This window comes from Lonchura striata, chromosome 5 (assembly GCF_050655825.1).
Source record: "Lonchura striata isolate lonStrDom1 chromosome 5, ASM5065582v1, whole genome shotgun sequence".
Taxonomy (NCBI): Eukaryota; Metazoa; Chordata; class Aves; order Passeriformes; family Estrildidae; genus Lonchura; species Lonchura striata.
The window spans coordinates 25,474,155-25,501,727 of record NC_140707.1 but is presented as its reverse complement, the minus strand read 5'-3'; the positions used below and the strand labels follow the sequence as shown (position 1 = coordinate 25,501,727).

Genomic DNA, 27,573 nt, shown 5'->3' with positions numbered 1-27,573 from the left:
TGTGGAGGCCTTGCAGAGGGAGGATTTCCAGGGGGATTGCTGCAGAGCTGATTGCTTGGCATTGGCAAAGGGGCTCCTTTGCAGGTGAGAGCCCCTTGCTCATCTGGTACTGCACCAAGTACATCTCTCTGTTAACCCCTTTCAGCTGGGACTACAAAAGGCTCCTGGCAGGTGTATTGCATAAGCAACAAGCAAGCACTTCTAAAACCAGCCTCTTGTCCAGTCAAGGTCAAAAGAAAGACGCAGATATTTGGAAAGCATCACAAGGTAAGTCACAGCCTAAACCTAGAGAAAATTTGGTTTCTGTACAAGGTAAAAGGAATGTTCAATATCCTAAAAGGTTTGCTAGCAATATTGTGTAACTGTGTTTAGCTTATGTTCTGCAGTACAGTCAACATCTCATATATTATTGTTTACTGTCTTCTGGCTGTATCATCTGTAGTGTATTTTCATTTCTTAGGTTTATTCAAGCGCACATGCTAAGTGTGGTTGGAGAGCCAACTCAGTTTCTGAATTCTATATAAAGAAAATATCTTTCATTTGAAACAGCTCTGTTTGAATGTTATGTATCTCTACCTGCAGTACAAAGAATCCAAAACGCTCTGTAGCATCTAACAGTGTTAGAGGTATCAATCTCTGCAACTGTTTTGTAAGGAAAAACAAGTAGCTGTTACTTCTGTCCCACAGACAGGTGATTGTGTTTAGAGCCTATGTTTCTCAAGTATGGTGTTTTAACTTTGACTATACAACAAGGTTTTGAGACCTTGAATTAGGGTAAAATTAGTATCTTAATATCTAAACTTCCACAGGGTGGATAATTTGTGAAATTTGGAGTGCTGGGCTGTTGTCAGGGTACTGTATCTGTTGGCCAAAATATGGTCCCCCATATCTTGTGTTTGCAGAGCTCAAAGCCATCTAGTTGTGAAATTCCAGCTTGGTCCTTAAGCCATGTTCTTCCCTTTAGCCTTGCAGCTCAGTGAGTCCAACACAGAGCAAATGTATGGGAGGGGACAGTGCTCAGGTCTGTGTAGGCTCTTAGAATTTTGTTCTTTGTGCCACCCTATGACATCAATGACTGTGGAAATGGCCCCTTTGGGTTAAGAAGAGGGTGAAAACGCTTCCACTGCCCTTTCTAGTGTCCTCAATACTTTGTCATAAGACTTTGAAGTCCTCAACACTAGGAAATCTTATCAGATATTTTAATATGGTTGGAATGATGGCTTATTAAAGTTTAGCCCTTCAGGAGATTTTGGTTTGGAGACTCGATAATACTGAATCGCCAGAAATCACTAATCACTTCTGGAAATCTGCCCTAGCAAGTATCCATGTAATAGGCACAAAAATGCAACAAAATTTAAGAGAAAATGAGAGGGGGTTGGGGGTGAAGTTGGAGAAGAGAGGAGAAAGGCAGGACTGGTGTTCAAGCCAGGTATTCTGTTAGCAAATAAGGATGAAAAATAGCATTCATCCCATAGGGCTTATTTTCACTCACTCCATTTCTAATTCTTAAGTAATTTGTGGCAATTGTGTGCTGCCATAAGCCTGTTTATAGCATCAACTATGTGGAATTGAATGTTGTGGGAGAGCACAAAAAACTGTTTCCTAGGGAGGGAAGGTTAAAGGTGATTTTAGAACATAGAGCTAGCTGAGAATCAGAAGATGCTCAAATCAAGATTTGTGATTAATTAAAAAAATATTTATTTCTCAATCAGAATTTGAAGTATTTTTATATATAACTTGCAGTAAAACCTAAGTGAGGTGGAAGAGGCATTGTGGCCTCTTCCTTGAATGCCCTGTGTCTCAGATTAAGGTGCACAGTTTTCTGGAAAGATGGAAAAGCCTTTTCCTGTCTTGATGCATTAAGTGCAAGCAACTTCCCTGAACAGATTACTTACAATTTAGAATATAAATGCCACTCTAACATCAGGATAATTCAGAGGACACTGATTTGATGCAGTAAATGGTTTCCTCCAAGAAGCCATCCTTTCCAGACACAGGAAGCCTGTCTCTGGTGCTGACTGGGGCCTGTGGAGGTGAAGGCACTCCCTGTTGCCACTTCATCTGCCTCAGAAACAAGAATCCAGGATTTCTGACCCTTTTTCCCATCTTTCATTAAGCAATCCAGGCGGTTGCCTGTTTGTGGGGAGCTTTGATACACAGAGAATTTGCAATGTGGTAGGAGGAAATTTCTGCATCTCTTCTTCCAATGAGCAGCAGAGCTGGGTTTTGATATGAAATGTTGAGCTGAGTATGTGGTCATCAAGCTTTTCATAATCCAAGACTCTGGATTCCCAGATCTAAGCTCTTCATAACACTCGGTGTCTCACCGAGGTGAAGATTTGCAGCCGAAAAATTAGTTTATCTTTAACCTGGTGCTGTGGGTTGACAAAATTTGCATTTTGCAGACCTTTTGTCTCAGTGCAAGTGTTGACAGAGTACTAGGATTTATCTTTGTTTTTTAAATTCCTTTTCAAAATAGTCAAAAAAGTTGGGGAGGGAGGAATTGCCAACCGTATTCTAAAGGAGCTGTAGCCATGGTAACTGAGGTACCTTCAGTTACCAAGGTAACAAATGCAGCTCGACTGCCTTGCTGTAAAGCCAGACAAATCTACTCATGATCTGTTGATTTTAAGATGATTTATAAATTGTTGAGCTATTTTAGGCACTTAAATCCATAAATCAAAATGTCTGTTAAAACGACCAATACACTGTACTATTTATGAATTATTCACCTCATTCTTATTTCACCAACTGGATTTTTTTCCCCCTATTAATGTATCTAGGGTTTTTCTAGTCCCAGTTTTTATTATTTATTGTTTAGCAAACGATCTTTCATCAGAAACCGATGATTCATATTGCTGCTTGTAAATCTCATTTATTTGAGAAATTCTAGCCCCCTCCCCTACCTCCCCTGCTCAGTCCTGCAGTCTCTAAATGGAGCTTTATGTACTTCTGCCCTGAAACAACAAAATATGCTTTGCTAAAAATTTGCTAATGAATTAAATCAATACAATTTGGAATGAGTTCCATCTCAAACAATCAATACGGGCCCAGTGATGTACAACAGGCAGGCAGGTAAATTGGTCTAAATAAATTTACAATTGATTTTACTTTTAAAACCAAATTAGGACACTTACAGTCTTACCAAATAAGATAAACTGCAACTTATGCAAACAAGAGTATTCCTGGTTTTGTCTTTTTTAATACTAGTAGTGAACCTGTTAATTTTTAAAGCTCAGTAACTTTTATTCCTGGGGTAATATGAACAGTTTCTTGGCCCAAAAGCATGGGTTGGCTATTATTAAAACAAGTCATGTTTATACCTTTCTCAGATTGTTTTCGCTAGTAACTTGTGGTAGCCTCTGCTTGTTAATGAGTACTAAAGGATTACATAATTCAGTGTAAGTTATGTAATAGGTTTGCACTTAAATAGGTTTGTGTCCTGGTATGGATGTGCATGAGGGCCAGGACCTGCTTCTGAAGGCATTGCTGGGTTGGGTGTGCCTTTTTTTCCCCTCTTCCCCATCTGAATTCCCCCCTTTGCCACTTGCTTGTGTGCCTAAAGAAGAACAGAGTCTTTAGGGAGAATGCTTTTTGTCCAGATGGGGCATTGTGCTGAGCCCACACTGCTTGATGCTGGCAGGAGCTTGTCCAGAGCCGTGCAGCCTGAGGTCATCAGAGCTGCATGGGCATAGAGGGCTTGGCTCTGGAAGGATCCTAGCTGTGACAGTGTGCCCAAGTCTGCAGGATCTGCCGTCGCTAATCTGCTAATTTGGAGGTATTTCCCCTGCACTGGTGACTCATTCTGAGACATGCGGCAGGCACATCACTGGGAGGGGGGGTGAAATGTAGCACTTCAGAAATGTGCAGTGCCTGCTGCATTCATTCCTCGTGTCTCCAGCCATGATTTTTCAATAGTTACGCACAGCTTACAGTCTGAAACCAAGTAAAAAGTCTGAAAAGCTAAGTTGTAGAAAGTTCTCTCAGGTCTGCTAGTCTTAAGTAGTGGTGTCGGCAATGCTGTAAGTCCGACAAGGTTTAGAAGCTGCCTTTAAAACCCCTTGGATACTTAGGCAGGTGTCACGGGATTTAACACAGCCATTGGGTTTATAGGTGCTTGTTTTCCCTGAACAACATATGCTTGATCAAGAGCATGATGTTACAGTCCTCTGATCTAGTGTAATGGCCATTAGCAGTCATTCTCCTTGCTCAGAAAATCCTATTAATTCTTCACATGCATACACAACTCATACTAGCAATAAAGATGAGCAAATCAGAGTTATTAGGTAGTGCTTTACCCATAGGATTTTAGCATATCAGATACTAAGTTCTTACAGATGCATATCAGATACATCATTCTTACAAATCTTGTAAGTGAGAAATGCCAAAAGGTGTGTTTGTATGTCCTGCTGCAATTGTAAGGAACTCCCCAGGTTATTCAGGGTATTATAAAGGAGAATTCCAGAGCAAAAGAATTTAATTCAATTTTTTTTTTAGCCTCATCAAGCTTTCATTCCATTATTCCTATTTATGTGCTACTTAGTTTTACTTGACCTTTTCCTCATTGCTCAAAGTGCCCTTCAGAGTGTTGCAAACTACATTTTTTGCCTCTCTAGTCTATTACTTAGCAGAGATGGGAATATTGAATTTGTTCAGTCTGTCTCCTTAGTTTCAGCTATTCCAGCTTGCAGATGTGTCTTTTGATTTTAGTGAAGATTGCCTAAAAAATAATGATTAGGAATGCTGGGATCTCTTCAAAGCTCAGTTTAGACTGTAGTGTTTTTATTTTCAATATTAACCCTTAAATGTTATTGTTCTTATTGATGGAGACAATGTGACCTTGCATAGACCTGTTTAAATTATTAGAATGCTATAAGGTTTTTACTTCTCAATACCTCAGTTAAAAAAAAAAAAAATCTAATAAGTCTGCTGCTCTGTCTGCCTTTCTAACCTACTCAACAAGAGCTCAAGTACAAGATGTTCTTGTCTGCTGCAAGTGACAGCTTCACTGCACACACCCAGCCCTCCACTCCCTGCCAGACAGGGAACTGTACTGAGATAGTCAAGCTGCCTGAAGATGAGGAATATCTAGAGCAACTCTGTGGCTCGTGGATGCAAGAAACACAATGCAATGCATTTATTAGGGTGTCATGCTCTTCGAAGTGGACTTGGATCTCTGACTAGTTCTCTGGGATTCAATATTTTCAACATTGACTGGAGTGTTTCCCTTCCCACCTATCACTTAGGTGTCACGGTAGCCACGTGGCTGAACTTTCCTTGGGAGATGTTTGGAAAATGGCCTGGTTTTATTAATCTCATGGGCCAGGAGCCCTGGGTATGCCATGGCCCTTAATGCTAGAGCCAAAATAACTGGGTCAAAATGGGGAAGCACAGAGGTGCTATTTTGTAACACATGCCTTTGTGTTTTTCAGAAAACCCCCATGTAGTGGAAGGTGATATGTCAGCAATTTTGAAACAGAGAGACTAACTCCTGATCTCCTTCTGAAAGGCAACACTGGAGTTTGCTTTCATGCCAGACACAGTGAACTTCATAACTGTTGATTTTTTTAAGTTCTGTTGGATTGACTTTAGGCCACGGTCTTGCAAGCAGAAATTCTGGTAGAGCCTCTGCTTTATCACAAACATCTAGCGCTTAGCAAAAGTGCTGGGGGTGGGAAAAAAGGTGGAGAATTCAAGATTTTTGGCTAACAGTGATGAATGGTAGCTGTGAGAGCTGGAAGACTCCCCTCCTTGTTGTGCTGTAAGTAGATGATCTCAGTCTCAGTGCAGTCAGACTCTGCCTGGCATTTCCTTGTCTGCCTTATTTTGACCGTCTTACCCCCTTACCTTTATTAGATTTGTATGTGCAGTCAGTTTCTGCATTCTGGGATCCCTTTCTCAACTGTGCCCATGTGTGTAAGGGTTGCAGTAGTTGTTTTTAGGACCTTCTGCTATTTCCAATACAGAAATAGGTTTGAGTCTTCTGAAAAGTGAATAAATTCTTCTCATGCTACTAGGGACATGTATCGCTGGGCTAAAAAAAGAGTGCTGATGTAAAGTGAGTCTGTAGCTTGGAAGAAAGAATCTTTTTGCTCTCCACACTCTGAAAAAGATTACTATTGTTTGGAAGCAAAGAAATACAAAATGGGCAGAAGGTGATGTGCCTCAATGCATTATAGTGGACAGCTTTAGTATAAGGCATCTCTTTCACCCTAGCAAATGAATTGACAGAACCTGTTGTGTTTTTCTGACAGCCTTTTTTTGCTATGTGCACTGCAGCACAAATGCTAAATTATCTAAACTTCTCTCAACAGGAGCTTCACCAGCACTGCAGTGAGGGTATCTCCTGTGGGAATACCTGCTGTATTTCCACTGGCTGGTGGCGATTTGCATTAATAAGAGCAAGTGCTCTAGAGGAGGGAGTGTTTCCATAGGCTGAGTGCAAAACTATGCTTTCAATTCTTCTGTTTCTTGCAGCCAATTTACTTTTATTTTGGGAATGTTTAGGAGCAGTGTGCATGTAAGTGGGAAGGAGCAAGAGATGAAAACAAGGAAACATGACATTGTGCTAATTAGCTCTCTGCTGCTTGGCAACAACTAAATATTACCTGGGAGCAACAGAAGGAAGACTGAAAGGAAAAGCAGGTAGCTGAACTTAGGATTTGACACTTTTTTTTAAAGTCCTCTGCTCCTTACTCTTTCTTCAAATCATAAATGGAAGAATAAGGATGCGAGTGAGATTTTTCCCTGTCCTTGCATGTTTTCTTTGGGAACATAAAACTGCCAAATGGTGTATGCTCACAGTATACCAAGTCTTCTACATTGAACACAAAGTGATTGTGTCATGAGACATAGTTTTCCCTTCCCCAGCTGATGGAGATTTCTAGATACATATTACTTCATTAGCATGGTAACTTTGCTTGGTTTTGGATACCTTATTTGTTTGCTTAGTTTGTTTTCATTTTTCCAGTAAAACAAATTGGGCAAATCTATTTTTTATATACCTTGCTCAGAGAGAGGTCTTTGTAGAGCTTTCATAGAGAGATAAGAGATAAGTCTTAGAGATAAGTCTAAAAGAAGAAGATCTGTCATATTGTTTCTCCCTGAAACCAGCAAGGCCAGAAATGATCAGGTCCTCTGTGACACTTGGAAAAGAATGGGAAAATAATATAATCATTTTAGAACGTGCTTGAAATGAGAGATTGTCAAAGTAGAAAGCACATTAAAATAAAATCTTCATTGCCATTTTACATAATCATTTAGAACATGCTGCTGAGACCTAGAGAGGATTACAGGAACTCCCTGCAGCCAGGTTTGTGCCTGATGGCATCTGCCTGGCTCCCTGGAATGCCTGGAGTTGATTCTCAGCCCACCTCCCCTGTGATGCCTCAGTGAGGGGTGTCTGGCTGTCCTTTAACACACCTGTCCTCGCCTGATCCAGCTGTTCCTTGCAGCATGGAATTAGATCAGTCAGTTTTATGCTTTTGCCATTTGTAAGTAGCACATTAATTTTCAGTCTGATCCCTGCTGCACAAGGCTTACTTCTGGCAGGTTTTGATATTAATGCTTTGTAGAATGTCAGATGTGTGAGGCTGCCTACCAGATGTCAGGAACAAGTGGCTTTTTTCATCCATTATGATGGGCTTGGTTGTTTAAAAAAAAAAAAAAAAAGTGGCCTGGTCAAGGGTACGTTTGTGTGAAAAGAACATCAAATGTAACCAACCTACAATGAAATTAAAGAAAACCTCTTAGGGGTTGGAAAACAACACACTAGCGAGGAAAGCAATGCATTCCTGGAAAATTCGTAGACCAGTGTTAGGTTTTGGTATTCAGTGTTTTTCCCTAGAAATCAGTGTTTCAGTTGTGAGGTGAAATTGGCAGCAGATGTAGCAGGAGCAGCTCTGGTAGGTTTGATCCTTCCAAACCCTTATCCTGATGGCACTGAAGGTCACACTCTGGCTGCCAGGTTTTGTGCCTGGGGCAAGGTGCAGTGAGGCAGTGGAATTCCTGAATGAAAGCCCAACTTGAGACACTGTGACTGAAAGTTCCACAGTGCTGAGTAGTAAATCCTATAAATGGAGCCCTATTACTTTGTCTCTTGTGTCACATACTGTTAGAGAGGTTCTTATCTGCTCGCACAAACCCCAGTCCAGTGGAACGTATTTCTGCAGAACTGGCCTTTCAGTTTCAACTAATAACTTTTTGCACTTAATTCCTTGTAGGTTTTTGACCTAATTGAAGTGGGGGAATGGGAGGTAGTTGGAGAGGGGAGAAGAAAAAGATGGTGTTCTGCTCATTTTTCCCTAGAAATCGGTGGCAAAGATTAGTAGTGTTGTGTTAAACAGCTCTCAACATGAACATATCTCAAAATGATTTACAAAAGAGATAGGCTAGCATTAATTCCCCATTTGTAGTTGGGGAGGACCAAACTGTAAAGATGAAATTGTATTTGCTCACTAGTGAAGTATATGTGCTTCTAGGAAATAAATAAACACAATCCAGAATGTAGTGTGGAATGTAGATATGGCAAAAACATCCCTTGAGAGCAGGTATTGCTTTTAAGCTACAATGTCAGTGAGCATTCAGGCATGACTAAACATGATTCATTAAATCTATTTCTTTGAAATTTCTATTCAGATAGAACTAGAAATGGGACAGGAGCCAGGCAACTTCCAAATATCAGAGCACTGTGGCTTATGATGCCTCTATTCATTTCCTGCATTAATGGTACAGCTTAATGGAACTGCGAAAGAAAAGGCAAATGTCAGTCTTTAGTAGCTTTAGCCTGTTAGACATGTATTGAGTCTAGGGTCATTCAGAAAACCAAGTTCTGTAGTCCATTTCCTGCTGGTTTAAAATTGGAACAAGACTCTCTCTCTTCTGCACCTCCAAGGATGTCGTGACTCTGAAAAAGAACAGGGCCTGCTGCCGTATTTTTCCCTGACTCATTATTTAAAAAGCTGGTGAGATTGGTAAAAGATACAGGCTTCACGTCACAATTTCATGTGTAGACTTGTGGCTTATTTAAAAGGACCAATGAAGTGGGTCAAGACAGTTTTGGTTTTTAATTCTCATTACAATTCTAATACAAGCAGATTTCAGGAAAGGACTTAATGTTTAAGGCTGCATTCAGGGCACAGCTCTCAGCTGTGGCCTTAAAATCAGAATGTTCACCATCATCAGACCAAACTAAGATAACAGGAATATCACAACAGAAGGTAATGTAGCCCTGTAAGAAACCAATTCCAAAGCAGTTAATAATGAGTAGCAAGCTGGGAGAGCAAGGACAAATTCTATGTGCTGTGTTTACAAATCTGCTCACTGGCTCTATTTTGGAAAAAATCAAGTTTTGCTGGTGTGCAGAATAGGATTTTTGGAAATAGGTAGAGACTTGGCAAACTGGATGCCCTTTTAACTTGGGTATCAAGATACTCATAATAGACTTCTTTGTCATAGAGGGTTATATTTACAAATCAGTGTGCACCCTTTTTTTGTATTTTAACCTGGGGACAAAAGTAGGGCGCTCCTTTCCAAGTGGCTGAACAAAAACCTAGTGTGGAGTTTGTCTGCTTATTGCACAGGAATATGTGTTTAGAAGCATTCAAACACAACTGAAGGACTGTTTTCTTTTGTGGTCAATTTATTCCTATTTACATGGAATAATAAGAAACCCATGTATATAATGACTTTTGCAATTTATATATGTATTTTTTAGTCACATTCCAGGGGACATGAATTTACTCTGAAGTGATTTGCCTGAGTAAAATGAGATGCTCCTTGAAGTGTCAGAAGCTACATGAAAGTCCTTGGAGTTCAGTACTTTAGCTGCAAGACTATTATTCTTGTCATATTTTCCTCCTTTCAGTGAAAATATCAGTGTAGGCCACAGTCATGCTGTTTTTGAAATTGCTGGATAATTTGTGGCTTGTTTCAGTGGTTAGAAAATTTGTTTCTGGTGTCCATGGAGCACTGAATTGTGTGCTCTGTCCAAAGCTGTTTTCAGTCATTAGAACAGTTGTGAACCTTTCATTATTTAGCTGGACTCATAAAAACTCAGTCTGTAGCTTTTTCCTTTCTCAGTTTCTTGCTATGTGTTTGATGTATTTACAGTGCATGGAAAACTTATCCTTTCTACCTGTAAACAACTAACTACATTCTGAAGCAGCTGTTGAAGTGATCCCAAAAATGTGAGTTGCTGCAGAGATGGACACATATTTGTGTCATGGGGACATGTTGGTGATGGGTGAAAACACCAGGCAACTTATCTGGGATCAATCTGTACCCATAATAAAGACAAAGCTCTTGCATCTGCAAATGCAGCAGGGACCTCTGGAGACTCCACATCTTTCTGTTGAAGTGGAAATCTCATATCCTGTGAGAACAGAACTCGTGAAAGCCATTTGTCACAATTTTGGGTAGGGCAGCAAAAGGTTACAGAGGTATCTGTCTGAACCACTACGCAGACTTGGCAGCTTGGTCATTCACTTGCTTCTGAAGAGTAATTGTCAAATATTTTGTTTTACCAGCCTGAGGACTAGAATATCAAGTAAGTCCTGGTTTCATCCCCTTTCCACTGTCCTATTTTGCCAGGGAATATGCACTCAAATGCACATAGCCAGAAATACTGTTCCTTCATGGTTGGGGAATACCTAGTCTTTTAAAATAGATTCCTGACTCTCATGCTGTGGGTTTCTTGAGGGCAGAACATGATGTCCCATATGTATGAAGGACTGCTGAAAGATACCATCAGTGAGACAGGCAGTGAAATTCCTGGGCACAGTCAGGACTGGATAATGCCAGTAACGAAGAAAAGCAGCCAGTTCCTGGTGGGAGAGAGGTGGGGAGTTGGCTGTTGTTCATTTTTTTGCAAGTGGAAAGAGAGGCACAGTTAAAACAAAGATACATATATATAATTCTTGCTAGCCAATTCCCACTTCACAATTCATATAGCAAGTCAGCATTTTTGACCTAATCTTCAAAATGCTGGCCTTCATGTGCTTTTTAGGTCTGTGCTACAAAGATATCTGTATCTTCCTCTGTTGTCCTCCAGTTTATGCTGAACTGTAATACCCCTGAGAGAACAAATGCCACAACAGCAGGTTTGTAGTGTCATTTGGGTTTTGGTTATGCATTAAAGTCCAAGGCCTTTTTCTTTATTAGGGTACAGCTGGCATTAGTTTTACACCAGCCAAACTAGGGCATTTGACAGCAGGTACCAGAAGGCAGAAACCTCACAGCTAATGCTTTGCCTGTGTACTGATCATCTTGATAAACTGGAAGAGATATCTAAGTTTAATAGCTCTTCATGATCTCACATATCCCTTTTCTTTAATGAAACTCCAGAACCATCTGCACTGATCTTCCACTGAGTCTGAGGTAAAGCATCTCTCCTAGCTCTTACCTGGAGAAATCCTGTATTTCCCAGTGTGCTGTACCCTTGGTAATCACTGTTAAATTGGAATTGGTGCTGGTGTGGAGGGGAGGGGGGGGGGGGTCACTGAAAGAGGGCCAAAAACTTCTGAAATTGTATACACAAAAATTAATATTTGACAGCGGATGCAGCAGCTCCTCTGAAATCTTCAGACTTCCTGAACCCCATCTCTCAACAGAGAGGTTCAGCCAGCTATCCCTGATCCACAAGTTCTCATTTCAAATGCCTTTTGCCTGACACCATCTACCACCTCCCAGCATCCTGCATATTTGCAGATATTGTCACAGAAAATTGATGTCACGCAATGATGTGAGAAATTCCGCATTCGATAAATTGTTATGTGACTCCATTTAACAAAAATGTTCTTTCCTTAATGTTCCTTGAAGCCACAGCAGAGATTTCCAGCAGTGTGGAGTTTGGCATTAGGGTCACTAAGAGCCAGGGGGGCTCAGTGTGGAATTGAAATGGCAGTTCCTGTGCTTTGTGTGGTGGGAGAGCAGCAGAGGAGGGTGGGCTATCTGGAGCAGTGGGCATACACGAGGGAACTGGAGTGTAAATAAGTGGTGGGGCACATTCCATTTGCTTGTTTGTGTTCAGTGTGGCAAGAAAAGGTGCATTATCTTTTTATGTGAGCCTCATGTTTGTTGTGGGTTCAGCTTCCTGACAGGAGAACAAGCCGTGGCTGGGCTGTGTTTGCTCAGGGCTGTGTAACCTGAGTGGTGACACACGTTCAGGCTCTGTGCTATGTACACCTGATGGCACATGGAGCACACTGCCATTATTCCTTGGAAAGCTGCTCAGCGCTGCTGAGCTTGAGCATGTGCAGCAATGCAAAAACACTGACCCTCACCACATGTAGGAGAGCAGGGAACAGGCCACTTAAACAGGGAAGTAAGCTCACCCAATAGTGGGGTAATAAAAGATAATCCAGTTTTCCAGAGAAATCCACACTTAGGACATTGCCACCTGGTAACTGGAGAGAGGTCTTTTCAGTATGTACTGGTTTTCCCTTCCTCCTCACTTTCCTGTGTTTGATTATTATGGGGACCGCTCACAGCAGACCATTTGTGCAATGTAGAGTAGCTAGTTATATTTCAAGATGTTTAGGGACAGATATTTTATTTTTCCAAGAGATATCATGTGTTAGGTGACAACAATCCTTATGCAGCCCATAAAAAAACCACCAAAACCCCAAACAAAACAAAGGAGCTTTGATCTTGTCTGCATCGTTTTAGGTTGGCAAGACAATACAAGCGTCCATTTGGGTACCACAGCAGTGATGCTGTTCAGCATTTTATTGCTTCTTACACTCACAGCAATTTATGTGGATTTAAGTGAGTGTTGACAAGCTGATCCTTACAATTTACTTCTGAGATTGCTGGATAACTGCTGTTACCTCATGTGACAGACCAGGAAAAGGAAGCAGGTGAGTAGCAACATTGAAGCCTGGATTAAGGGAAAACCAGAAGATTCCAGCTCATCCTCTGTTGCTTCAGATAGTGTTTCATTTCAGTTCCTGGTTTTAAACATCACAGAGCTGCACTTAAGAGTCTAAGTGCAAGCAATGAGATAACTTAATAGCAAAGCTATTTGGACTGAAATCACAGCAAAATTGTGAAATGATCTCTTGGAAAAAGTAAACATCCCAGGAATCAGTAATCGGAAAAAATCACAGGAAGTGCTGAATTTGCATCTCACAGGGTCTGCAATAAAAGCCACTGTGAGCTTTGTGTTAAAGTAATGCCCTGCAGAACCAGAAGCTCTGAAGGACCCACAAGGGGCATTTGGTGACCTGGCCTGCACAAGTTGCTCTGTCTCTATAATTACAGTGTATTTCCCTCCAGACTGGGCACTTTGAGCATGTATGAAGTGTGCTGCCAAAGTGCAAACTGTGATCTGTTTGTAAGTTATTTTCTGGCTTGCTAAAGGAGCCATCTTAGCAGGAGCTTGTAAATGTGGCGTATCCTGTTGAGATTCCATTTCTTGGACCCTTACAGTCAGAATTGCTTTTACAAACCAGCCGTTTCCCTCAGCTGGCACTGCTGCATTATTAATATGCTTGTCTTGCTCCAGGAAGATACTTTTCCAGTGTAAGATGAAGTTTAGGTGACAGGCTTTCATGACTGCCCTCCCATGCCGCCTCATAAGCTGCTGCTACTAGCTGAAATTTTAAGTTTTTATATATAATCATTAAATTTGCATCATGTGCTATAACTTAAGCCTTGATGGATGGGCTACTGCAAGTATTGTATTGGCCATGCTGCTCAAGCATGTTATCATCTGCATACATATTGCTGGGTGCTGCACTCCACATGTGTCTCCCTGGATTTAAATTAAACTTGTCTTCCAGTTGTTGTTATTCCAGAAAAAGCCAGGAAGACAAAGTATATCAAGACTGCTGTTATAATTAACAATAGATTTACTTTGTTATTGACAAAATAATTACTACTACTTAGTAAATGCACCCAGTAATACACCCTGACAGGAAGAACATCTCTAGAGAGATGACTTGGAAGAGAAGCACAGAAAAGTGAAAAGATTTGCTGAGCTTTTGCAGCAGGAGGTTAATGGCAGAATCTGCTGGTGTCCTGACCTGGCAGGGCAAGAAGCAGGTGTCTGGAATGGATTCAGTTAGCAGAAGTTGCACTATTTTTTTTAGTTTGCTGCCATTAGAAAAGGGTTTAATGTGAGTTAATGTGGCTTTGTGCGCAGGAAGGAGGGAGAGTTATAAATAACCTTGCCTTGCATTGTACTGCACCTTCTCTCTGTGGATATTGAAGCACTTGACAGATTAATTAAGACGCACAACTCTCATAGGAGATCCATATAGCGTCACAAACTGTTGAGTTAGCCAAACCCTAATGGCTTTTGCGTGTCATCTGAGCAGCTTTAGGTGACTGGGAGAACCCTTAAGCCATTGCTAATGTAAAGAAGCGTTTGTTGGTGTAAATCTACATGAGCACATTTAAATCATAAGGGTGGTTATTGATTCCTTGGAAGTGATGACACACCAAGCTGTGAGTACACAATGGTTTGGAGGATCATTCAGGTAATCACACTGCAACAAGTGTCCTTTTCCAAAGGGACACAATGGATGCCAAGTGACTAAAGGCCATGTTCTAAAATGAGCTTGTGTCTGGTTTCAGTCTGGCCAGACTTTCAGGTTGCACCCAGAACACTAGGGGGTACTCTTAGCTTTTCTCCTGCAATGGGAGCTCAGTTTTTGTGGTTCCCTCTTGATAGGGATGAGTCATTCAGAAAATTCTGGGTTTGTTCAAATTTGCAGGTGATGATAATCCCTAGAAATAGATTAAAAGATTTAAATGTGTTAGCTGGGATTTTTGTAAGTGAACCTAAGTGGATTAGGAACCCAGCACTCTTCACAGGTAAGTGGGATGGGGCATGTGATTTCTGAAGATTCCTTGTAAAACCTGACACTGCCCAACTATGCAAAATGCAAAGAGATGTATTCAGGTGTTGTGAAATAATGGAAAACAGGAATCTAATGTGAGAATCCAGTAATGAATTTTATTCCTCTAAATCTACTCTTGCGTTCTATGGCAGACTATGAACAGCAACTTCTTGGATGTCATGTTCTAAAGGTTCTGTGAGAAAAGTGGGCCAGGAATAGCACCAGCAGACAGAAACATCAGACATCCTCTCCAGCACGTAGTGAAAGACCGAGTGACTTAGCAACATGGGATTCCAGTTTCTCATGAAAGGATAGCTGCTGTGGACTCAAAAAAAAAAAAAAAAAAAAAAAAAGGATGGTGTAGGGGAGGCTTGATTTGCCTGGGTAGCTGATGATCAGCAATCCTGGGAGCTTGTGCATGCATTAGGGAAGGATCGTGTCCTGAGGTCTCCACAGCTGTCACGAAGGAAGTGTCAGGGTGCCCAGGCAAGCAGAATCCACAGAAGGGGATCTGCAGGGCTGCCGCTCTGGCACCACGGATGACTGGAGTTGTCACTTTGGGGTAATGTGATGTATGCATTAAAAGGGGGAAAATATAGCCACAACAAAAAAAACCTCCCTAAAACCCCTGTCAGCTGCAAACACTAGTCTTTAAGCCCTGTACACAGTATGTGACACAATTATTTTTTTTAATGCTGGTGTGCTCACCCCACTTCCTCCCTGCTCTTGCCTCCTCTTTTCCTGTCTTCTTGGCTGTGTCCATGGAGAACAGCACTCCCAACAGGCTTGCATCTGTCATTCTCCTGTCCTGGACTGCCCCTTCCCTTTCTGCCATTTGTTTGAGTTTTGATCCAGGGTGGTTGGAAGCCTTGCCCCTCACATGCTGGTTCAAAGTGCCAAGGACAGAAGATATGCTGCAGGCTTAGGGTATAATCCAAAACCATTTGGCCTTTTGGATCAAATCTTTTTCTGTTTTAAAAAACTGGCAGCAAGGCTTGGGACTGTGCTGAGCAAGTGTGGCTTCAGGTCACTGATTTATCTGTATTTATGAGGTACTGGTCCGTGTAGCTGTGATGGCACTGATCTCTCAGGCCTGTTGGCTTTCTCAAGGAGAATGCAGGCAGCAGTCTTTTTAAAGAAAACATTTTCTCCTTTTTCTTCTTTCTTAACAAATTGGATGTTGAGAGAAAAAATTACCATCCAAATTACAGCCAGGCAATGTGGCTACTTTAAAGAGATGAAGAAAATAAGGAGCAAGAGTGAGGAGCTTTGGGCTCTGAGACTTTTAAAACTTAACTCTAATGTTGCTTTTCCCATCAGTGCTTCGAGGTCATTCCTTATCACAGTCCTCTCCTCTCAACTCCTTACACTTTTACTTGTTGGAAAATGGTTCTTGTTTCTATTATTTCAAAATATGGCTGGTGAAGGCTTTGTCGGGTTTTTCTAGGTGCTTCCCAAAGAAGAAAGGTCTTCTTGCTGTGGTATGGGAAGCCAAATCCATTTCCCAGGTTAGCAGTACCTGGGGCAGCCTGCGTGTCCTTGTCACTGTGAAGTGGAACTGGGCACACCTGACTTCTCTCTCCTCCCCAGCCCTGCTGGGATGGCCAGACAGAGCTCACCAATATCCTTAGGGAATAGGGTTTACATTAGCAGGGCTCCTGGGGATTTCAGGCATCCCCTATATGCTTTAGCAGAGCTGTAGCAGTATGCTGTGGGTCAGCTTGAGGTTGGCTGTGGTTTTAAAATGTCTCTGAGAGCATCCTCCTGCAGTAAAGGAGCAGGAGCTGTCTGTGGTGCCATTCCTCCTCATGCCCCCACACCCAAGTCCTGTTTGTGTTGCATCTTCAGGACAGAAAGAAGAGCCTCTTTCTTCTTAATTACATTTAATCAGTGAAAGAAAAACCAAATTAGGCAGCATATCTTCTGGATTGGCTCAGGAATTCTGCAGGCAGGCTCTCTGCTGCAGTTCTCCTGACTGTTTCTACAAATCTATCTCAATTATGATGCGCAGCATTTTCCCCTTCCCCTCTGACTTTTCTACAGACTGCCTATGGTAGCAGTTTTTGCAGTACTTCAGAAAAACATCTTTCCTTCCTTTTCCTTCATTCCCATCCCTGTCCTTTTTTTATTATTATTTCAAAAACTAGCTTAACAAAGCCTTCCAAATCCAGGGTTCTTAAGGGATAACTGAGGGAAGAAAGTAATATTTTTTCCTACCTAGTGAAGTTGTTTAGCTGTCTTTGTTTTTCCATTATCTGAAGCCCCAAAATAGACCACATAATTTAAAGGAAATAAATCTGAAATCAAATCATAGAAGCATCAGGGATAGATATTTAGCATAGGCTCTCCACATCAAACCAAGATAACAAATCAGAACAAAGAGGAGAAAGTAATTGCTTTCATTTGTCTGTGCTATTCATATGAATGTCACAGATTAATACATTTTACAGGATTTGGAAGGCTTTCAAAAGCCAGCACTGCAATGGGATCATCCCTATAGCAATATTTCAAAACAGCTGTTACTAGAAGAATAACGTGAAGCATGATTTCTAATTAGTTCCAAGTTTATCTCTGTTCTACCTAATCTCCTCTGATATTCCATCTCAGTATTAAATGATTGCTTAGATTGATAAAGAGCAGAAGAACTGAGCAATTGCTCAACTACTGGACACATTTTGGACTTCCACTCTTCTTCTTTCCAATATTTATAGTAACTCTTCTCACAAAATTAGCAGATCTGTTTCAGTTTAGAAGCAGATTTTCATATTCAGTTGCCTAAAACTCTTGCAGGGTAACATGAACACTCAGCTGCTTTCCCAAAACTGATGTCTGCTCAGGCAGTGCAAGCACTTAAATGTTCAGCTATCGTTTTCCATTCTCAGCTCCCAGGCAAGCACAGATACTATTTTTACATGGAAAAATGAGTCTGGTGCATTTTAAAACAATAAAGACACACTAAGACTAAGGACCCAAACCTAATTTTTTTCCCTGTAAAAGACATTGTTGCCAACTATAGATGTTTCATTGGAAATTGAGCAGTGGTGTTGTGCACAGCCCTTTCCAATTCCAACAAAATTATCATTAAGTAGAAATCCATTTATAAAACTGCTGTGTTACAAGACCAAGACCTGTGGACTGGATTTAAGATGCAGCAAGGTAAAGCACCCAACTGACAGGAGGAAAGCATACAGCACTTAAATAAATGTTGAGTTCATCCTGCTTTGTATTGTCATGTTCTTTTTTAACTTCAGAAAACATTTTTCAATGCTTCTTAAAAATTGAAACACACATTGAAGGTTTTACTGAAAGGCACATTACTTACAGAGAAAATTAGAATTTTTTTTTGTTATGAAACCAAGTTCATGAAAGTCAGCATTTACTCATGTGGTTTTCTTTTTCTGTTCAAAGCCATTCTTAATACTATATTTTCCTTAATTTTTAAGCTTTATTGAAAAGGAATTTTAATATTGACAGAACACATGAGACATCTCTAAGTGGTACCAGTGCACCTGCATGATGAAATTGTTTGGAAAGCAAAGATTTTGGAATGGGTTTTAGGAGTTCATAATCTAAGCTGGGGCCAGAGTGTGAAGGGAATGAATTATCTGTGGTGGTTTGGGGGTTTTTGTATGTGTGAATGAAGCTCCAGTTTGTTGACTTATACTGGCCCATGATCTGACTTTGCACATGAAAACTTCTGGTAAAATCTCATCCTTAGTTGAGCTCTCCTATTTTTGCACTCTCCAGTGAGCAGGGTAGAAATGATTGTTCCCCCCTGCTGCCTCTTTTTATTCTAGAATGTTGGGCTTTTGATAAAGATACTGTGGTCAGCCTATCTTGCTCTGTATTTGTCATCCTCTTTCCATCCCCACGCCTTCGTCCGTTCCCTCTGGTGCTTTGTGCCAGTCAGTCCCAGCGTTGCCTTCCCTCTCTGCAGTCAGCCTTCCCTGCCTTGCACCTGCTTGGAAAAAGTGCTGCTGCTGCTTCATGAGAGCTTCAGTGGTGCTGTGCATTCACCTGGCTTTCAGCACATACTTAACTCTGCTGAACGTTTCAGAAGGTGTGATGCAAGGACTGGTGCTGGCCCTGCTGAAATGCCTCTCTAATTAGGAGCCAGGTGCCACACCAGGCAGTCAAGTTGACAACAGAGAATGAATTTGAAGGTAATCATGTAGATTCCATGTCTTGTATTCTACAGGAATATTAAGAAATCAAGTAAGGATTAATAATCTTCATCTTAGCTCGAAGGTTTAATTCTTATGGTTCAGAATGTATTTTTAAGTCCTTGCATGGATGTCAATACTGATATACTTACAGGTAGATTGTGTTTTAACAAATTATTTATGTCAAGCCATTTGGCCAGGCTGAGGTCATAAGTTAATTACTTGTTTTGTCTCCAGAAATGGCTGCAATTATCTTGGTCATGAACCTCCCCTGAATGATGGAAATGAGTTCTTTAAACAAGGAAGCAAACTTGAAGTCATGCCTTGACTTCTTCCCGTGAATGATTTGGCTCAAGGAAGAAACTGATGCACAAGAAAAGTACCATTTCTAGCAGCTGTCTAAAGACAGCTGTAAGTAAATAAACTGAAATTATTAAGTGGAGCTAAAGACAAGGATTTTTGATTCTTGGCCTCATAATTTAACGACAAGATCTTTCTTCCTTTAGTAGGTAGAGATGTACCTCTGCTTCTATACACCTTGGAAAGAAAGCTTTTAAATGAAACCATATCTAGAATGGGAGTCTGTGCTGCTGCATTGACATTGGCCTGAGTCTGTAAAAAGTCTGAGAGACCCACATCTCTGTGGCTTTAAAAAAATGTATATCTCCATTGCTTCCTACACATGAAATATGTATTTTACAAAGAATACAATCCAGTTTGTTACCGTGCTGTCCTGTTCAAAGGAACTCTTAGGGCTGTGACTGCCTGCTATGGACCTTTGAGTCTCTGAGTACTATAATATCTTCTTGCTACTTTTTGTGTCACTTAAAATAAACCCCAAACAAATTTTAAAAAAATCCTGAAAAACTCTGATTAGGTAATGCTGTTATAAATTACCTTAGCTCACAGCCCAAGAAGCAATGCATAATGTCCTCTTCCATGCTACACTCCTCCTCACTTCAAGATCCTCCCACCCACAAAAGCCTTAATGAAGTAAGTACACAGTCACTCAAAGTACTGGGCTAAGACTCAGATGATGGAAAGGATTTTTCATAGCTCTGCAATAAACTTCCTTCTGGCAGTGCCTTGGTCTATTTTCAATACTTGCTGGTAAAATGTGATTCATACTATTTCTGTTTTTCTTACCTTTTGACAGGCCTATGCAGACTTTAAACTCTAGATATAGTTCATATCTCACTATGTCTTGCTATGCTTATAACTGCATTGATCATCTGTCTGGGGAAGACACTGTCAGTAATAAATGCAGCAGCTAATTGCAATAAAATGTCTCATTCATGCTGGCACAGGCAAAGGTTCATGTCATAATCAGGGCTGATGGCACAGGAAGAAGAAGCAGGCAAGGAGCTCAGGAAAGGACCTGTAGATGGAAGGGATTTGCTTACTGAGAAGTGTTTTACATCTGAAGCTTTTTGTTGCACTTTCATGATGCATTATCAACACCCCTCAATATCACAGTCCAGACATTTCTAACTTGTAGTATTTTGTGCTTTTGGTACAGATACTCGTGCAAATTAAAACCAGCTGACAGGAAAGCTTAGGTCTGTTCTTGGCAACAGGATTTTATAAAAAAACAGTCTTTCTAGCAAAAAGGGAACTATAGCCAAGAATTATAACTGCTATCATCAGTTTTTATATACAGAGAGTTTCTATCATACTCTTTATTCTCATTTATCATAGGGGAGAATCAATAATAATCAATTAGTGTTAGTGTTTGTAAGCATTTTAAGTTTTTTTTTTTTTCCATATTGAATGATTAGAAAAGAAGGTTATTATAACAAATAATAACAAACAACCTTATGAAGTTGCCCATGATTCTTGCACTGCTTCTAGTAGCTCTGTGTTTCAAAAACAACCAAAAAAAAGGATAGGACAATATGGGTCTGATAGTGACCTGTCATTTTTTCGTAAGTCTAACATTTTAATGAAATTGTGTGTCCATGAGAAGTAGATCCAACAGATAAATGACAAACATGATGGTGTTTCCTTGAAGAACAACTACACTGATCTTCAGCATAGGCAGTGAACTCTCCTGCCTCTTTCCTGTCCTTTACCTTTTCTACAGTGATGTGATCTCTGTATGAAACCATGCCCTGCCATAGCTCTGTACCCCATGGTTTTGAATAAAATTGTTTTCTTCAAAAGGCAAGGCAAACATGTTTTGTTGAATATTTGCAGACTGCAGAAAAGAAAGAAGACCAGCTTCCTGCAGGTTGCAAATCAACCTAATTCCACTTTCTTCAGCAATAATGATTATTTAAACAAGAGCAACTGGCTTTTTCTCCTTAAATTTCTGGTATGAAAGTACCCAGATACATTTTCCCCTCCTTGGAACCATTAGATTTACTTTAAGAACCAAATATAGAGTCTTATCTTCAAGACAGGTTTGCATCCTCTGTATTGTAAAGTCTTGATCTTTTTTTTTTCAGCCATGATTACAAAACAATGATTTTTTTGCTCCTAATTAAATAAGATTTTATAAGCTATTCTAGGAAACTTTTGATATCATAAATTATCAATTTCATTAAAGAAAGTATATAAAGACACATTTTTGGGAACAGTAGCAACTGTTGGGTCCCAGCACACTGTGAAACAAAGTTTAGAGTACAGTTCTTTTGCTTAGAAAAACTGTCTGTTCATGGAAACTTAGCTTGGGAAATGCCCTGTGAATGGGAGGCAGTAAGAAATTGTGTCTTCTTGGAATATTTGGCCTCCAAAAGCACTTAATATCAAAGCTGCAATTGTAGTATTAATGTTTCATTGTAATAGTAATAATACATTTTACATCTTATGTAAAGATGACTTACTGCAGGTGGGCTATCCAGTATTTAGATGCAGAGGATTATCCGTGCTGGAATGTGAAGCATTTTTTGGAGATGTCTGGGCTCAGATTTCATTGGGAAGTAGCTCCTTCTGAAGAGAGTGTGGCATTGCTAAATTCAACACGCTCCAGCTTTACATTGAAAAACTGAGAGAATTTTAAAGATTTGAAGAATAAAAAGGGGATACCAAGGAAAGAGAAGCTGTTCTAGTTAAAAAGGAGAGGAGTGAGGCAGATGTAGAAGAAAAGAGATGTCAGGAGCAAAGACAAGGAGTTTAGGAGAAGCTGAGAACAGACAAAAAAAGTCTGAGCCACGGGCAGGGAAGACAATAATCTGCATAGTGTGAGCAGGCTCAAAATAAGAGTCTTGATAAAGAAAAGTAAGTTTGAATTCAGTGTTGCTACTTCCCAGTGGAAAACAAAGGCTCCTTAAAGAGTAGGGTAGGTGTAAGGGAATTGAGTGGAAGAGTGAGATGAAAATGACAGCAAGATAGAAGAGCAGAATTCATGGGAGACTGAGCAGGTGAAGGGTAGGAGAAGATTTTAATGTTGTGACAAATTCCAAGTAATAGCACTGGAGGAATGGAATGGAAATAGAATGGAATTGGAATAGACTGGAGATGGAGAAGTTGGTTAACACGTGTCTTGGGCATGGTTGAAGATAAATGGGAAAAGCTGGTGTGCAGCTTGGGGGAAAATCCAAAATGATGCATTAGGAAGAAAACCTGTGTCCCTTAATTTTCATGAGGTTTATGATGCTTAAGATTGTTGAAGAATGTCTGTGTATTATCCTAATCACTTGCATAAAGGTATAGATAGGCATAAAGAGGAGGAGAATGTAGAGAGTGAAAGAAAAACCCAAAAGTACATCTCAAAAAGTTAAAAGAGTAAGAGAGGGGAAGGTGAGGATACAGAAGAATAAAAATGAAAATACATAACACTGGATTGAAACAGAGGTAGAAACCTTTGAAGTTGCATATCCTTTCCGGGGGTAATCATCTTCATATGGATGTGAGCTGGCAAGGCAGAAAATTATTGTCAATGATTCTAAAATGTTATTATCTTGTCAGACTGATTATATTTGATTGTGTTGATTATGGCTATTAAAATAATTTTGCTCTGATGAAAAAATGTATCCTTGCAGCTTAATTGCAAGTATCCAAAACACAACTTTAATGAATTGTATATGCCCTCTGCTTAAAAGTTCTCTTTTAAATATGGAGAGGTGAGTGAGAAAATCAAACATACAAAATGTGATTATTTGTTTTGAAGTACTCTATTCTGGAGAACTTGTGTTCTTCCTTGCTCATCCCTGAATTAGTGTAGGCGATGTATCATCAGAGGAAATAATCTGCTGTGATTTTGAATTAAAAGCTGTACTTAGGTAGCTCAGGTGAGCATTGTTAGTAGTTTTATCAGAAAAAAAAAAGAAAAAAAATGTGTTGTGGAATGTTTGAGTTTGAAAAGTGATTAGAGAGATAACTAATCTCTCATGTGAGTAAAGGCAGAGAGAACTGGGGCTGTTTAGCCTGGGGAGGAGAGGACTGGGGTGGGGGGATGCTGTTAATGAAAATGGATAGGTGAAGGGAGCATGCAAAGAGGATGGAGCCAGGCAGTGGTGCACAGTGACAGGACAAGAGGCAAAGGGCACACACTGAACCACAGGAGGGCTTCCTTTCAAACATCAGGAAACACTTTGCCTGAGCAATGGATCAGGCTGCTGATAGAGGTTGTGGAGTGTCCTACCTTGGGGATATTAAAAATCTGCCTGGATATGTTCCCATGGATCTGGCTCTAGGTGACCCTGCTTGAGCAGGGGTGTTAGACCAGATCAACATCCTGTAGCAATATAAAAACACTGCACTTATATATTTTTTAATGCAAAAACATTCTATTTGGAGATAGTCAGAAAAAAAATACTTAAAGTCTAACTATAGGGTACAGCAGTTATTTCTTCCAGAAAAAAATATGCATTGGAGCTTAGCTGTCATTCACAGAAAATTTCAAACTAATCACTCCAACTTGCCTGTGTGAATCAAGAACTTGATTTTTATGAAGGTAATTGTTGGTGGAAGCTACGACCTTCTGACTTTTTTTCAAAGACTTAGTATTTTCTAATAGTGAATGTGCATTTTTTTTTAAACAGCTTGTCTCTTTTTTTAAATGACTTTATGTGATTGTATCTAAGATTAAAGAAACATGAGGTTTGGCATGGGACTGGGATTTGTGTTGCATATTATCTTGTGTTCTTTGATTGAAAGCAAATGGATTTTTTTCAGACAGTTTGAAAGCCAGTGCTATTTTGTAGTGGTATCCAATACATTTGTTCAAACTGAGCTGCAGACCTGTCATTTTGAAAGGCTGGTTGCCTTCCAAACTCCACTTCTGAAAAATAAAGATTCTTGCACTATATGTAGGTGTGCCTTTGTCCTGGAAATGGTGTTGGCATTTCATTTTGTGGCACCTTCTTCTAAAATTTCCTTCCTGTATATTGCTTCAGGGACTTCTGGAAGAGTAGTTGGAAATCAAGATCTCACTCAATTTTCACAACGTTTGAACAGGGAAATGAAAGCAAAAAGTGTGTAAAAGTCAAGTGCCAGGCTTCATGAAGCTGGTAACAGTTTCAGCTGTGTTGTCCACTCTGAGCAGATATTGAAATTGGCATTTGTGCCTGGCAGCTGTGCAAGTCACCCAAGTTATACATGGCCTGACTTGGTCCTTGGCCTTTGAAAAAATTTTTCTTTTCACGGGTGGTGCTAAAAAGAAAAAAAAAAAAAAAAAAAAAGGGAGAATAAAGGAAAGTGAGAAGGGAAAGGCAGAGAAAATGATGACCTAAAAGAAATGGCGGTTGGGACAAAAAGTAAATTACCTATGTACTAAGGAATGAAAATGTAGAGTATTTTTTTAGATCAGATTCTATGTAACAAAGCTGGCAGGAGGTGGGAGAGAGTAGACAGAGTATTTCCTGAGTATTTCTATAATTCTTCATTTGTGAATGGTTTTGCCCTGTGATTTGGAAAGTCTATAGTATTTCGTGTGTCTTTATCTTGCTTAAAAGTGTTAAATGTGCCCAAATGACTCAGAAGTTGAAGGGCAATTTGAAGACTAGGCTATATTTCTCTGTGGAGAGAATGTCTTTAGTTCTTTGTGGAACTAGAGGTGTGTCACTTTAGAATAATTGGACATTTTTGTTTTGTCTTTTGTTGTTTCAATGCTTTTGGAAAACATTTTAAATCTTTACAGAACTCTTTAAGTTAGTAAAATATTAGCTCGTGTAGTGTCAGCTTACTAAGGACAAATTAATATAATAGAGTTGGGGTTTTTTATAATTAAGGTGCTCTCACTGAGAGTTGCAGGCTATATGGGATATTGAGCTTCTAAACAATTAGGATTTCCATGGGCAGCTAACTCTCTCCCATAAATTCAGCAGGCCTAAGGATGAATACTAATTAGGAAAAAGTATGTGCCAGACTCTCAGCCGGTGGAAGAGGAAATCATTCTCTTCCCTGCAGTGCTGCCAGGTTCACTTGCATCACATGAGAATCTGACAAAATATCCTGGAAGACAGTGCAAGGCACATGTAAGATCAGCCTAGGACAGCCTAAACCTGGGCTTAAATAAGTGGTAGGAAGCCTTCAGAATTTAATCAGGTATAACTTTACCACCACAACCTTATACCTGAACCACCCAGGACACAGCACGGTGTGTAATCAATAATGCAGTTGTAAGCAAGGGAAGAAGTAATTAGTGGTGTTGAGTATATGGTATAAAGCACTTTGTTTTCCCCTCTACCCATTGGTTCCAGTAAATACTGTATGGGCATCTTCCAAGATCAAGTTGCCTGAACACAAATAAGTAACATTTTCCTGATGAGCATTCCAAAGCAGACTGTTGTTCTAAGGCAGACAGACCTGAGACTGTCAAATGTTTGCTAATAAAAAAGTTAATTTTGGAATGAAGCGTAGGTGTTTGTAACATCTGTGCATTCCCCTGAGTAATGCCTTGCTGTCAGCTGTTCCTCCATAGACTTTGCCAGCCCTCTTTGTGCCCTAAAGAACTGGCTGAGCAGATGCACTCCAGGAGAAAACAGAACCTGGCAGGCTATTTTGCAACTTCTCTTTCCTGGTATTGAATTGTCTTTATGAGGAAAGCACTTTCTGTGTTATGTTTGTTTTTGCACTGTAGTTTTGTGCCATCAAGAGGGAAGGAGGCTGTTGCTTCAGCCAGTCAGATCTCAGTCCTGTAGCAGTTTTCTCTGAGAGAAATTCCCTTTGACTCAAAGATTCAGTCTGAAACACTGTGACTTATGAAACAATTGAAGTACCACCAAGTGCCACTTTGCAGTGTAGAGGAAGTTAAGCTCCATGGCTTTTTACCAGGCATGGGCAGCTTTGTCTCTGAAGATCATCCCGGTTCCTGTTCTGTACTGGGATTTGTGGGCTTCTGTTCAAAAGTCCATTTGGAAATAGCTGGCATACAATATGAAGGACAATTACAGACAACTGACACTTGAAGTCTAGATCATTATTGTTTCACTGGGTTTCTGGTAATGAAGTGATTATTTCTGTACCTTTCAGTAGATATTTTATGTGGGAGATGGATTGAGAGAGGGTCAGTCTGGGCATTGCTGTGTGGACTCTAATCCATTTGTTTCTCCCATTAGGCAGCATCATCATTCAACTTTTGCACCTTCGAACTCCAAAATCTACTTCCTTTCTAGTAGGTTACTTTCCAGATGAGCCAATAATTTAATGGAAAGTTTTGTCTCTTTTCAGAGGACAAATCAGTGCTGCATAATCTCTGTAAACACCAGTTCACTTATGATGCATTTCCTCTGGGCTTTGTGCATGTGACTTAGACATCCCCAAGACCCCTTCTCTTCTGCAGCACCTCTTGCTAATCCTGGGGACAGAAGTGGTTTGGGCTGGCCTTAGGAAATGCCTTTAAATCAAAGAGTTAAAGCTTCTTCTTATTCCTTTCCTTTTCAAGCCTCTCCTCCACCAATTTCAGATACCTGGAGGTTCATCAGCCCCTGCTGTGGTCTGCTAAGAAGTGCTCACTGCTGCTCCAGTTTTAGGGGGGGATGAGGCATTCACCTCTCTGTGAGGCTGCAGGAGAGCTCTCCTCATCTCTGAGGAACAGGAGGCAATAGTGGGGAGCTGTTTACTGCCTGCCTGCCTGCAGAAACAGCAGCCACTGCTGAATGATGAGTAGAGTGGTTCCCAGGGAAGAAACTTTCAGTCCCAGCTGGGACCTTAATTCTAATGGTGAAACTTGGCATCCATCTTAAGACTATTAAGCTTTTTAATAGCCAGCTTTTGTATTAAATCACTGCTTTACACTGCCTGAAAGCTCTAGTACTGGAAGTATCACACTCCTGAGCACCTTTGTAATTGCAAGGTAATTGTGCTGTCTAGCCAGTGCATGCATTTTGGTACATCACCTGCCCTAGAATGTGTGATTGTCCCAGCTCTCCAGGATCACTGAATGAATGGTTTTATAAATAAACTGATTTGTAGAGATAATGATCATATAGCTCTTCTAGTGCTGTTTTAAGGGATGACTCTGTTAACTAAGTAAAAAAAAACTCCTAATTTTTTACAGGTCATCTGGGCTTTTTTCCACATTTTTATGAACAGCATATCTAGTACAAATTTGGGTTTGACAAGTTTACTCAAAGCCCAAGTAAGCATTGGCCAGGATTAGAAGCAAAGTCCAGCCTGAGCTT

General features: G+C 40.3%; 1 protein-coding gene and 1 long non-coding RNA gene across 9 annotated transcripts in view; one reads left to right on the top strand and one right to left on the bottom strand.

The window, feature by feature from the left end:
- Positions 1-27,573, bottom strand: part of KCNC1 (potassium voltage-gated channel subfamily C member 1) — a 129,529-nt gene that overhangs the window by 56,310 nt on the left and 45,646 nt on the right. The window lies entirely within an intron of this gene.
- The window catches only part of LOC146767307 (uncharacterized), a 71,974-nt gene continuing 44,470 nt past the window's right edge, over positions 70-27,573 (top strand). Inside the window, exon 1 of the long non-coding RNA XR_014955966.1 lies at positions 70-27,573. This exon is cut by the window's right edge and continues 26,122 nt beyond it. This is a non-coding gene — a long non-coding RNA (uncharacterized LOC146767307).